This window comes from Vanessa tameamea, chromosome 20 (assembly GCF_037043105.1).
Source record: "Vanessa tameamea isolate UH-Manoa-2023 chromosome 20, ilVanTame1 primary haplotype, whole genome shotgun sequence".
NCBI classification, from domain to species: Eukaryota; Metazoa; Arthropoda; class Insecta; order Lepidoptera; family Nymphalidae; genus Vanessa; species Vanessa tameamea.
Genome location: NC_087328.1, coordinates 6,213,477 through 6,227,632, shown reverse-complemented (window position 1 = coordinate 6,227,632; position 14,156 = coordinate 6,213,477). Strand labels below are relative to the sequence as shown.

Below are 14,156 nucleotides of genomic sequence, written 5' to 3'. Positions count from 1 at the left end.
TTCAAGACTATTATCAATTGGGACTAGCTGATAGTATCAAGAAATATTCATATAGGATTAAATAAAACAAATTTAATTTAATGAGATAAAATGTGTAACAAAACTAAAAATTGAAGTGACAGAAGAAACATTTTAAAAAATAAATTCTAAATATCTAATAATTAAGGTAATGAAACCTTCTTATTACTTCTTCTTCTTAACAGTTAATAATAAAAAAAAAAACATTGAAAATCAATTTGAACTAAACAGGCAGTAAACATTAACTTCACATTGTGGGTCACTTCTGATTTTCCATAACACAAGTGCTTTAGCTACTTACATTGGGATCAGAGTAATGTATGTGATGTTGTCCAATATTTATTTATTATTTATTTCTTATTTATTTAATTACATACATTATTATTTGATAAAAAAAAAATTGCTTGCAAAATTATCGTTACAGGGAACAAATATCACAGATCTCGTTACATCTGTGCAGACGCTTTACGCATATGTATAGATTCGACGTTTCTTATAATATGTTCGGTGTTGATATTCAATTCGTCACTTTGTGGTTTCTGGAGACCGCGAAACTCGGTCTACGTACGGTCAGCAGCGGTCATTCCACTATTAAGTCTTTTAAAAATAGTACTATAATTCTAGTTTTAACGTATGTATTTTGATTTTTATTAATCTTTTAATAATAGTTTTGACAGTTCAACATTTTGAAGGCTGTTTTGTATAGGAGATTATCCAAGTACGCAAAACATGTAATAAAAGTATGGGCGCAAATTATATAATAAAACCAGGAACTGCCCAATACATATTGGGCAGTTCCTGGTTTTTTACCCAATACATATTGGGCAGTGCCTGGTTTTTTATTTAATTTTTAATAAAATATGAACGTTTTAACACTGGCAACAAAGCATACATATTCATATATATTAAAAAATAAATGTAATACTCCCTGAACCTGCGGCTTTACCCGCGCGAAATTTATAAAACTTTACCTGTAAAACACAAGCCGGCAACCACCATTTTATTCCCTTGAGGGGGGAATTAAAATAAGTAGCCTATATAGTAGGATTCAAACTGTCTCCCTACCAAATTTCATCTAAATCAGTTCAGCGGTTTAAAAAAGAGGTAACAGACAGAGTTCCTTTCTTTATAATATTAGTATAGACAGAATATTTATGTAGGTGTTAATTTTTTTGTTGTGCAGATAAAGATCTTGTGAGAATAAAATAAAGTTATTAATAGAACATAGATTTTTTTTGTGTAAATTCATTTACATATAAGATGTTGATTTATATTGTTTTATACCAATTGATTTTACCTTATCTAGTCTACATTTGATTCTGTGACTTCCTTTCAGTGAATTTATGTACCTATTACGTCGCAGCTCAAGCTTGTTTTCCATAGAAAAAAAAACTCGGAAGGTGCGTAAAGTCATTGACCCTGCAAGAGGGAGCGTTAGTAGTATATAGATAGTAGATAAATATTGGACAGATATAAATATAAATATTGGACAACATCACATACATTACTCTGATCCCAATGTAAGTAGCTAAAGCACTTGTGTTATGGAAATCAGAAGTAACGACGGTACCACAAACACCCAGACCCGAGACAACATAGAAAACTAATGAACTTTTTTCTACATCGACTCGGCCGGGAATCGAACCCGGGACCTCAGAGTGGTGTACCCGTACTCGACCACGGAGGTCGTCATAATATGAGATATGAGATCAAGTCAAGATGTGAGAGTAAAATAAAAGACAGGGCATTCGAATTTGCGCCCATACTTTTATTATGTCTTGCGTACTTGGATAATCTCCTATACAAAACAGCCTTCAAAATGTTGAACTGTCGAAACTATTTTTAAAAGATTAATAAAAATCAAAATACGTACGTTAAAACTCGAATTATAGTACTATTTTTGAAAGATTTCATAAGTAGAATGACTGGCTATGTTTGTAGACCGAGTCTACCGGTCGCTAGAAACAACAAAGTGAGGAATTGAATATCGACACCGAACATATTATGAGGAAGGTCTAGTCTAGACACAAACACGTGTAAAGCGACTGCACAGTTGTGACTATATTTGTTCGCTGTGACGATAATATTGCAATCAATATTTTTTTATAAAATAAAAATGTATATAAAGGTAAACCCGCATTGGGAGGTTAATATTTATATCCACTAATCCGACTCGCATGATATTAGTATGAATTTATATTGTAGTTGTTTATTTTACTAATATAATAATGTAAATAATATTTTTTATGAAACAAAATGTATTTATACAAAGTTTAAAAAACACTGAGTCGACGAATAGTAACTGTTTTTCGTCTTAAAGATAAATGTCATTCAAAGGGTAAATATACATAATGTGTTTTTTGAAATTAGTATTTAAGTGCAAAAGTAAAGTTTCATAATCTATATCTATTTATAGATAAAATAGAGCAAAGACAGACTGTTTCACATTTATAATATTAGTATAGACAAAAATATTATAAATGCGAAAGTACGTCTGCTGTTGATCTTTCAATGCCAAAAACATTTAATTAAATTTGATATAAAAAAAAGCTAGAAGGACATAGGCTATAGGCCTTTTTCCGCCTATCAGTAGCCGAACAATCCTTAAATTGCGAGAGAAGCCGCAAACGACAACTAGTCTTATAGTGAATTTATAACACAGAAAAGTCCTATACTTTGAAGACGCGCACAGGAAATATTCAAAAGCTGAACACCGATGATACAACAAATTAAAAGTTATAAGTAATATAAGCAAAGCCAAGAGGAGTTAATACCACTATACGTCTGCAACGCTTATTGGCGAATACACCTGTGACTAAATAACATCTGATATATATACGTAAGTTACATCATCATCATCAAGTTACATCACCATCAAAGCAGGTCAGTCGTGTGACAGTTTTTTTTTTACCGACCTCTGCAGGTTTTCTCACGATATTATCCTTAGCCGTCGAGCATAAGATGATAATGATGAAACACAAAATAAGCGCACAAATTAATTATTATTTAATTTGTGCGCAGAATTTCAGATGATTGTATCCGCCTCTGAAATGTTATATGAAAGTATAAAAAATAAATATAATATTATGTCTTAAAATAGACACATTCAAGCAACACATATAGAAATCACACATAAAATACTAATGTCTTAAATTCTTAGAGATAACATATTTACATACAAAGTTAATTTACTAATTCTCGTGAGAACATTGCTAATTTATTAGTATAAATTTCTAATGTATGTTATAAGATATTATTTGGATAATATTCAGACCCTGATCTTAATGTAAATTTTAATATTAATCTCTTGTCAATTCCAGTTATTTCTTGCACCGGATATAAAATAACAAAATAGAATTAAAAATTAATTTCTCTTTCTGTTATCGGTTTCTATTGTTGGAATCAAACTGTATAAAATATATTTAAGATATCTTAAATTAAGCGATGAGCCTTAGTTATTTTTTGTAATTTATTCTAGTAAACTTTGTCGTATCACCTGAGGTAAACTTTACGATTAAGAGTTTTTGTAGTTTGAGTTTTTTTTAGAATCGTCAATATTTTAAATACCATTTTAGTAAGTAGCCTCGATTGAGAATACTGCGGAAGAAAATTGTTTGCTTTTTAAATAAACCAGATTTCAATTCAATCAGTATAGTAATCACAATTGTTCTTGATCAGTCCTATGTTGGACCCCGTGCTTTAACCCAGGCATCATTATCATCAGTACCTATAGTAGTCGTTATCTTCTAATTGAATTCGATAATAACCAAGACCATCACCAAACAGAACAATCTATGTTCTATGAATTTTACATAACTATTGTATTGGTTCTTTATATAGATCAAAATTTTATAAACACTGATAACATCTGGGAGATGTGGAAGGTTATAAAAACAATATAATTAATTCACCAAATAGTTTAAATATATTAACAAGATGTTATCTCCGAAGTAGAATATGATAAGGTGCTACGCTGTTTTTTATACAGAAATTATATGTGTCATGATGTCATTATAATACAGATATATTTAAAAAACAGTTGTCAGCTGCCAACTATTTTGGGTAAATATCTTAAATTCTCATTAAAAAAATATATCATTCAAGTCTACAAACACTTTTGTCTCGGACTTTAGAATGTGGATTCCCTACCTGGTGAATATAAATAAATAATATCAATTATGACCAAGTCCAATGTAAAAATACTGTTTGGAATAATAATTGTTGATTATTCTTTAATTGAACTTAAAATAAAATGAATTAAAACTTAAGAAGCAAATAAATTTATGTTCATTCACACATTCAAAAGCCACGTTATAATATTTCTACATAATGTAATTATTATTTTTTTATGTTATAGTTAGTAAACTAGCAGGAGGCTCACCTGATGTAAAGTGACTACCACCTCCCATGGTTATCTGCAATACCGACGGACTTTAAGAAATGAGTACGCTCCTTTCTCAAAGATTCCCAAGTCTCATCAGTCCGGAAAAACCGCCGGTGAACCCGGTTCCACAGAGTGGTTGTGCGAGGCAGAAAATGTCTTAAAAATCGCGCTGTTGTGGAATTTCGAACATCTAGGTGGTACGTGTAAAACTTGGAATTTTGACGAGATGTCCGAAGGTAATATTCAGCAGCCGGGATTAATCCAAACAATTCCTCGGAACATTCCCCATTCCCCGTGAAAAATTAGGTAGAAGATGCAGAGTGATCCAACATCTCTACGTAAAACCAAAGGATCAAGCAGATCGGAAAGGGCTTGATCGTCGATAATTCGAGCCGCTCTGCCTTGGATACCGGCAAATGGAAGAAGCTGGTACTGGAGAGCACCCGCCCGGAGGTGAGAGCAGTACTCCGTGTGAAGCCGAATTTGCGCCTTGTATCGTTTTAGGAGACGGACCAAAGTGAAATACTGTCTTGCCTTGTTGAGCACACCGAGCTTTTTTTATGCCAATTTGACTTTACCTTCCAATTGACAGCGGAACTAAACGATTCTTGAAACATCAACGCTTAGTATTCCGATACTAGCTCAGGCGGCAATATATGGGTAATGTATTTAGTTGGTCTCTTATCGGCTGCAGATCATGTGGCCCCGGGTCCTGATCTTGGGTCTGGCCAAACAAGGTGGTTATTCAGCACGGAGTTAACGGCTAACGAGTACAACAACTAACCTCTTGAACTACTATACTATTTAAGTATTCAGATAAAACAATATTTTTAATTAAAAACAAAAAACTAATAAATATTTATGTATAAAAATTACGTAATATCCTAGATAACACAGAAGCCATTATATTATTAATGTCAGGGCCATAATCTTATATCAAAGGTAATTTACGTAAAGCATCATTTACCTTTACCGTAGACTTCTTAATCAATAAATACTTCTTAATACTTAACCATAAATGTTATAATTCCCTCTTTGACCCCTTCTATTTTAGATTATTTTATCAATATCTGTTCACCTTTCGCTTCATCATACTAAATTCTTACGGATTTCTCACACTGTCTCTTAGTCCTGTATTATCTGATTATACATTATAATTACGTTGAAGCTAACAACTAACGCTTTTGGGCACTATTTTATAATAAATCTTTAAGCTAAGTGTCTCGTCTATTGTTCTCAACAATTTTATATAATTTAATTATAAGTAAAGCTAACTAGAAAAAAATACATTAATTCTGATCTAATCTATACAGAGTTTAATTGTGGCCAGTAACGATCATGATCTTTGGACAGGTATCAGCCACAAAATCCTTTCTCATCGGAGTTTAGTCAGGATATATTATGAGCAAAGAGTAGGCACTTTTTATCCCTTCACTCACATAATCCTATAGGATGTACCTTGTCGGATTGACTGGACATAGTTCAGGACCAAAGGTTCGACCTACGCTCCAAAATATGGAAGTAAACACTGGCCAATTCGAAACTTCACATTGTGTGTTTGTGACCTCGGGATTTGCAGCTTTATAAGCCATTTACCATAATACAGAAAGTTCCATATCAAAAAAACAATACTTACATCGTTTTAATATTAGTATAATGTGAGTTTCTGTTAAATTGTGTTAGATAATTTAATTGAAACAGATAGTTTCTGTTTGAAGCTGGATTAAACATGTACGAATGTAAGAAGCTTTGTAATTGATACCTAAATACGAGTAAAACTCATTATTTTTTATCAGAATATCGTTACTACATTTTTTAAGATAATAATAATACTATTTTATCAATATCTATCTATATATAATAATAATAATATTTTGAGGAGAAACTTCTTTGGAATCATTGTGTATTGAAAATAGATATTATGTGTTGTTTGTGTTTCGAAGGGTGAGTAAGCCAATGTAACTAGAGACCTTGTGTTCTAGATATTGCATCTCAGATCCTAAGGTGCGGCGCATTGGTGGAAATGCTTCACAGCAAAAATACAAACAAAAAAGAATCAAATTAATTATTAAGTATATCTTCTAACATGTGTGATTTGCACACACCTTTTTTTATTATAGTATATATTTAGATTTTATACAATCTCTAGCTAATCTACTTACATATTTTAAATGTATATTTATATTTCTTCGACTGCAATCTGATACATTTATCTAAATGACGATTTTCGTATACCAATTAACAAATAATTTACTAAACTACAAAAATATACGATATTTCAAATAACGATGGATCTAAAAATCTGAGTTGTATTTCAATCCTACTATATCGTATGGTCTTCCTTAGTTGCCGATAATTTCGAAATATCATTGTAGGAAGGTTAATGAGATAGATTTTCATGCCAGTTATTCGCTTAAGTTTTGCTTGTTAGCTTAAAATTTAATTCAATCTTGTAACGTTGCAGTGAGGCTTTGAGATTCTACTTGAATGAAGTAGGAATTTTTTTTTTGATTTTAAGCAAATATCGGTAATATACAGGCCGAGTATAAAAAAAAACGTCTTAAATCTTCAATGCTGCTGTCGAACATGGGATCTAAGATGGCATGTATTTTACGGTATTGTCATTTCATCGAGAGATTTATTAATGGGTGCTACCGACCCGGAAGTTTACATTAAGCTTAACACACTATACGTATAATAAAAACGTATTAATATATTATGCCTATAAGGTTGTTAACGTTACACGGCTGAAATATAAAAATAAGGATATCTTGCCATAATAATTTATCACATTTCACGTCACTTGTATGTGGTTACAGAAAATAATTAATGATTGAATAAATATAATAAAACATTTGTCCCTGCCGGTATACAACCTGTGACCTTCAAATTCAACATATCTATTAACCACATCGTATCCACTGGATTATCTCATTTAAATTGTACACAAACTATAAATAATATTGAATAAATAAATATATTTATCGAAGAGGTTTCCTAGCAAACAGTTTTGTAATCTCCGTATTCAATCTTACAGCATTAGCTTAACTATAAAGTTCAAGTATAAGCCGCATTTTGATTATAAATATGAACCCTGCTACTATCAAATTAAGATCACATCATTCCCTGTTAGAACACTTACAACAGGTACGTTTATGGTTATGCAATACGATGACTTGTAGTTTAGCAATTCGTTTTATCGATATTATTTAGTGCAACAAAAACAATAAATGTTTTTTCTGTGCACTGTGGATTGTAGAACAGCAAATAAATATTATAAAAAGATTAGCTGGCTATAACTATAATAAATAATATCTTTAGTATAAATAAATAAAAATAAAATATATAAATATTGGACAACATCACATACATCACTCTGATCCCAATGTAAGTAGCTAAAGCACTTGTGATATGGAAAATCAGAAGTAACGACGGTACCACAAACACCCAGACCCAAAACAACATAGAAAACTAATAAACTTTTAAATTAATTTTGGTAATATTACATTTTAATTAATTTTATCTTAATTTGTTTGTAAATGCAGTATTCGCGTGTGTTATTATAACAAAAATATACCAAAGCTAGTTCTAGGGTAAAAAACTATGAATATCTTAAAAATTACATAACTTATAACATATTATAAAACGTTATCTGTTATGTATTTTTTATCTTTAATAAATTCAATCACGATTTGGGTTGTTTCTTTTTTTTATTTGAATTAAAGGTCACTCATCGAAAGTTTTCATCACAAAAAAGCGAATTAAAAACCTTATTCTAGAAAGTAGATCATTAATGCAATATATGTACCTATAACTTGTTTATTGCAACGAAGTTTACGCAAAACACTGCGCGTATAAAGTACCTATCTAGTGTCAATTAAATTATTAATCATTATCTACCACCTTGTATAATCAAAAATCGATTATGTGTAAATATTAAAATAAACTAACAATAAGTTATCTTAAATAAATTACGTACCCGTTGTAATTATGTATTAAAAAAAAGTGGAATGCCATTTTAACGAAAACATTCATTCATATATTTGAATACCTAGATAAAAAATTACGTTGAATTTCGTATTAAAAACTGCTTACGTGATATTTTTAATATCTGTCCGGGAATTCATCATGTTAATTTGTTTTTAATTTGTTTTTAGTTTAATTTGAATGGCGTTCGCAAAATTGAAATAATTTTGAACATTTTTTATTTGTAAAACTTTTTGTAACTAACAGTAATTTCCGTGCACGTTAAAGTTACAGATTTATTTAGAATAACATCCACAGATGTGGCTTTATCGGACGTAGGCGTGTCGTCACAATAAAATTACCGGTTTTAAAATGTCCTCGACGTACTTCAGACCAGTTCCAACGATCCGAGGAACTATCCCATTATTAAGAATCCAGATAAGTCCAATGTAATTACAGATAAGACTTGTGTTTGAATAAAAAAAATTCGTTTGATGCTTTATTTGTAAATTCATTCACTAAATATATTATTTTATTATTACGTAAGACGCAAATTTAAAATAACTCATAGGTAGTAAATATGAATAAAATATACAGATACTTAAGGCTTATTTTTTATGTAAATTTTATGTAAATACATATAAATGATATTAACATAGAAAAATATGACATATGAATATATATATATAATCTTGTAGAAATATTTGACGTATTTTTTTTTATTTAGCTATTTTTTCCGTTACGTGGCCCATCTTGACATTATACGGATTTTTGAATAGTTTATAATTAAAAATACAAACGGAGATAAAACGAGAGTGCTTCTGCTTCTGCTTTATTCATGCTGTCTTTATTTTATCGTCTAACATAAATTTAAATTTAAGTTATATTGTGTTAGTTAGTTGATGTTATTAAATAAAAGTACAATAATTGTATGAAAAAATATTTAAAGATATTTTTTTAATATTTTAATGAACACGTCATCACTATATTCTTCCAATAGTATAAATTATTTTATAAGCACGAAATACACAAGTTATACGCGAATATAAATAAGTATAATATACTAAATTAATATAATATATTACATTAAACGAAAGTAAGATTTCACTGTCTCTACGAACAAAAGTGTGAATTGTAACATAAGATTTTTACTTGGTGGTAGGGCTTTGTGCAAGCCCGTCTGCGTAGGTACCATCAAATGTTCTACCGCCAAGCAGCAGTACTCAGTATTATTGTGTTCCGGTTTAAAGGGTGAGTGAGCCAGTGTAGCTACAGGCACAAGGGACATAACATCTTAGTTCCCAAGGATGTTGGCGCATTGGTGATGTAAGGAATGGTTAATATTTCTTACAGCGCCATTGTCTATGGGCGGTGGTGACCACTAACCATCAGGCGGCCCATTTTCTAAAAATATACCAATACGTATATTGCTAATTTATAATCCAATTATTATTTGCATATACTATTTTTTTAGGTGAAAGTTGCGCTTATGTTCAGGATATCACAATTTCAGGACAGCCAACATAGTTTGCGTATATTATGCATATTAATACGTGTCAAAATAAAGATGCAAGCTGTGTAAATATTAAAGTAGAAGTATTGAAGACAACGACGGTTATTTAAATAATGGCTTGCAATTTACTATATAATCAAGTATAATCTGTTATATACAGTAATAACCGATGCTATTTAAGTGTTGTTGCAAAAATGTCTTATGTTGCATACGTATAATTATATGTTTCACACGAATTTAGACCTTATTTATCAATCAGCGAATGTCATACCTAAACAAAATTCCTTACAAAGATTTTGATTTATTGTAATATATTATTATGTGCTGGTTTAATTTCAACACCCGGCTTAACTTATTTTAAGCATTCTTATATCAGTTCAACGTCGAAAATAAATTCACCGGTACTTTTAAAAAAATTAAAATCTTATTATTCATACGTTAAAATTTTGCATAGATAATTCTAATTAAAAATAATGAATTATGATAATGTTTCGTTAAATAAAATCTACAGTACAGTTTGGTTTTAAAAAGAAAACATATAGAGGTAACCTATTATTCTGTATGAAACTCGAAAGTCACCACAGAACACGAGCGTGAAATGTTAGCATGTGAAATGAGACAGTGACTGTAAAAATTATAAAATTTACAGCGTACGCCTATCGAAATGGCGATATAATCTTATGTCGATTGTTATTATTTCACGAGTGGGATACGGAGTGAACTCTTACAGAATTACACTTGTACTTTGCCGTTGTAAAATTTCGTAGGTATATTACGCGCTACTTTGCATGTTTTATAAACTAGACCCTAACTGTGCAGTTCATTCTCTCAAACTGTAATGGCCGTCTTCGCGTTTGAACTCCACTACTGTTTATCATCAGGTGGAGAGGAATCAAATGCCTACCCGGTTCATATATAAAAAAATTATAAGTTATGTTTAAAAAACTTTATCTTAATAAGACAATACACATATCAGAATACACTAGACGCTAGGCTTATAAAATATTATATATGATCCAGTCAGCTCACTCATCCAACACGTCGCTCGCTTGGATGTCTCTTATGTTATATTTATATATATATATAAACCTTCTGTATGTATGTAACAGACGTCCTAAACGGTTGGACTTAGTATAATAGTATGTATATATATACAATATTATGAATACAAATTATAATATTCTATACATAGACAATAAAGAGCCCTAAGTATTATTCACTATTATAATTTTTTTACTGTAGTTAATAGGACACGCTTTATATACTATTAAATGAATCCTAAATTAAAACTCTTTTCCTTTCCGTACAATTCAATCTTCAGAAATTGTTTTAACTTCTACAAATATCAAAAATTGCTTAATATTTTCGTGTTACGTGTCATGAGACACCTTGTTGTAATATAAACAGACTTAAATTACCGGCAAAATTGCTTAATAGGTGGATATACGTCGTTAGCCTTGATAAATGTGCGTTATCGATAAATATGGCCCTCGTAGAACTCACACCCCTGAGTCCTTTCCTTTTATTTTTTTAACACATATATATTTTTTTAAATGACTACCAAGAAAAAAGTTGTTAATGTAACTCAAATTAAGTCTTGTTGTTCCTTAAAGAAGTGAGTCGTGACATTTATAATATCTTTAGCAATATAATAAAATGCTGTTTTGCTTATCACATTGTATACGCTTAATCCTTAGTGATGTAGCTTGATTATTTTAAAATGAAAATTATTATTTTTTATAAAAAAACGAATTATCAATATTGATAGAACAAATTGTGTTTGATGACTTAAAATTTACTTATTTATGCTGGCATGTCTATATTTGTAATCTACAATGATAAAACGAAACGTCTTTATAATAAAAGCGTATTGTTATGTGAATAAGAACGTGAGGTTCTACCTCCTGCGTATTGCTTAATGCTTGCTGTGACAAACAAATTGAAAGATTAGCTCTGTAATAGAGAGAGAATAAAGAATTCCTGATTCAATTAAGGGATCAGACTATTTTTGTTTTGGCAGAATCTATTTTTTCCTTAGCTAGGCTTTGAATAAAAATAATAATATTCACTTTATTGGTAATTGAAGTTGAATAAACACTAGGTTTAAAATATTGTTTTTCGTAAATTGTTACTTTATCATTATCAGATATATCTCTCTAAGAATTTATTCTATGAACTAAAGTACTTTCAATTTGGTTTTAAATTTTAATATTGTTATAACTCAACTATAATTAAACTAATACTCCCTCATACTATTCTTAGAGTAATATTTATAACGTATAAAATTATCATTTGTCATAATTATTCCAAAGAAAAATTTAGAATGTTTTGTATAATGTTTATCGAAAGCTTTCGATACAAGGATTCTATATTAGTTTATTAAATATCAAGATAAAAGATTATTTTATTTTTCATATAAAAAATATAGGTATAATTAAAATCGTATATCAAGTGAATGTCATTACCTTCAATAATAAGAATATTTTGTTGTAATTTTATGTAAATGCTCAGTGACATCATCTCTGGTTTTAAACTTATATTTAAAATGTTTTTAATATAATTTTTATACTTGTTAAACCCCACTTCCTGTTTTCATTCTAAGGATTCAAATTTATTTTACTGCTCTAATGCCGGTTGATAGACACGTGTGATAGATTTTATTTCTAAACTGGTTTTCGAAACCGCCTAGCATGAAATGTTTAAAAAAAAAAACCATATGAAGCGCATAAAAAAACCGGCGTACTTAATTTTACAACAACGCGTTTTATTCATTGGTCCGATTTATTTATCTTAAATAAAAACGATAATATCCAACGTTATTTTAAATTTAGTTACGAAATATAGCGCAAGATTTTTAAACATTTTTTTTTTATTTTAGGTTATATTTGTTTAGTTTTGTTTATTATTATTATTTTGTTTTCAATTAAAAAATATATTATTTGTTTATTGAAAAATAGTATCAAAGCACATAAGATCACACACACTTCACTGTCACGGAAATCGAAATGAGTATTAAAACTCAAAAGAAACCAACTCATATATTGAGTGTTTGTTGTAAGCCGATGTGATAGACTGATGGGCTGATGGCGGCCCACTGACGACGATTATCGTCCTTGTTAACTGAATACCCACTACTGTGTTAGAATTGTGTACTAAGTTTTTTTTTCCAAAATTTTACGTTTTGATTTTGAAATGTCATGATATAATTTATGTTGAACGTGACATTTAAAGTTATATATATATTACTTTAAATGACTATCAATAAATATTTTTGAGAAATGCAACAAACTACTTCATTGATATTCTAGGTATTCGCAACTCTATCCTCTTCGAAGTAATTTTTTTCTGTATTTCCCATATTTTTATGTCTATATCTGATTTTTTTTTTAATGTCTTAGATAGCCGGTCCGGGAAATGGGTCACCTGATGTTAAGTGGTCACCACCGCCCAGACATTGGCGCTGTTTGAAATATTAACCATTCCTTACTTCGCCAATGCGCCATCAACCTTGGAAGCTAAGATTTAATAAAGCCTTTTAAGACCTAAGTTATATCCCTTTGTTCCTGTAGTTACATTGGCTCACTCACCCCTCAAACCGGAACACAACAATACCAAGTATTGCTGCTTGGCGGCAGAGTGGGTGGTACCTACCGCGACGAGTTTGCACAAAACCCTACCACCAAGTAAATATTATATTTGTTTAGTCGTGATGAAGTAACAAACTTTAAAGTTATAAATAATTAGCTTTTTACTATCGGTTAATGTTATCAATGTATATTTCAGGTCAATATATATTTTTCATTTTATTAATAAATGCGAAAGTAACTTTTCCTATCTGTCTGTTTATTGCTCTTTTACGGCCAAAAAACTCTTGAAGTCCAAGGAAGAACATAAGTTTTTTATTTCTAATACTTGACTGACCTGACCCCTAAAACGCAAGCGATGCCGCGGGCGATAACTTGTTATAAATAAACGACTGATTTATAGGTGTTTCGTTGATTTCGAATGGCAGTTTTTTAGAATAGAAAAAATAAGAGGTGAAAAACGGAAAAACTTATGTAACTAAGAAAAAAAAAAGATCTTATTAAAAAGACGAAAATAACAGCTTGAAATAATGTTATTTTTGAAAATAATGTGTTTATTGAACAAATAAGTCTATTACTTAAGCTATTGAATTTATTCGCATATTTTTATTTAACATCAATAATAATAGTATTAATACGAGTAGATATATGCAATATGTTATGTATTAGGTGATTAATAAAACACAATTAT

General features: G+C 30.0%; 1 protein-coding gene across 1 annotated transcript in view; it reads right to left on the bottom strand.

Moving 5' to 3' along the window:
- LOC135193845 (facilitated trehalose transporter Tret1-like) overlaps window positions 1–12,946 on the bottom strand; it is a 35,990-nt gene extending 23,044 nt beyond the window's left edge. Inside the window, exon 1 of the mRNA XM_064217990.1 lies at window positions 12,864–12,946. The gene's annotated coding sequence lies outside the window, so the exon portion shown is untranslated. The remainder of the gene's footprint in view (window positions 1–12,863) is intronic.
- Window positions 12,947–14,156: the final 1,210 nt, after the last annotated feature.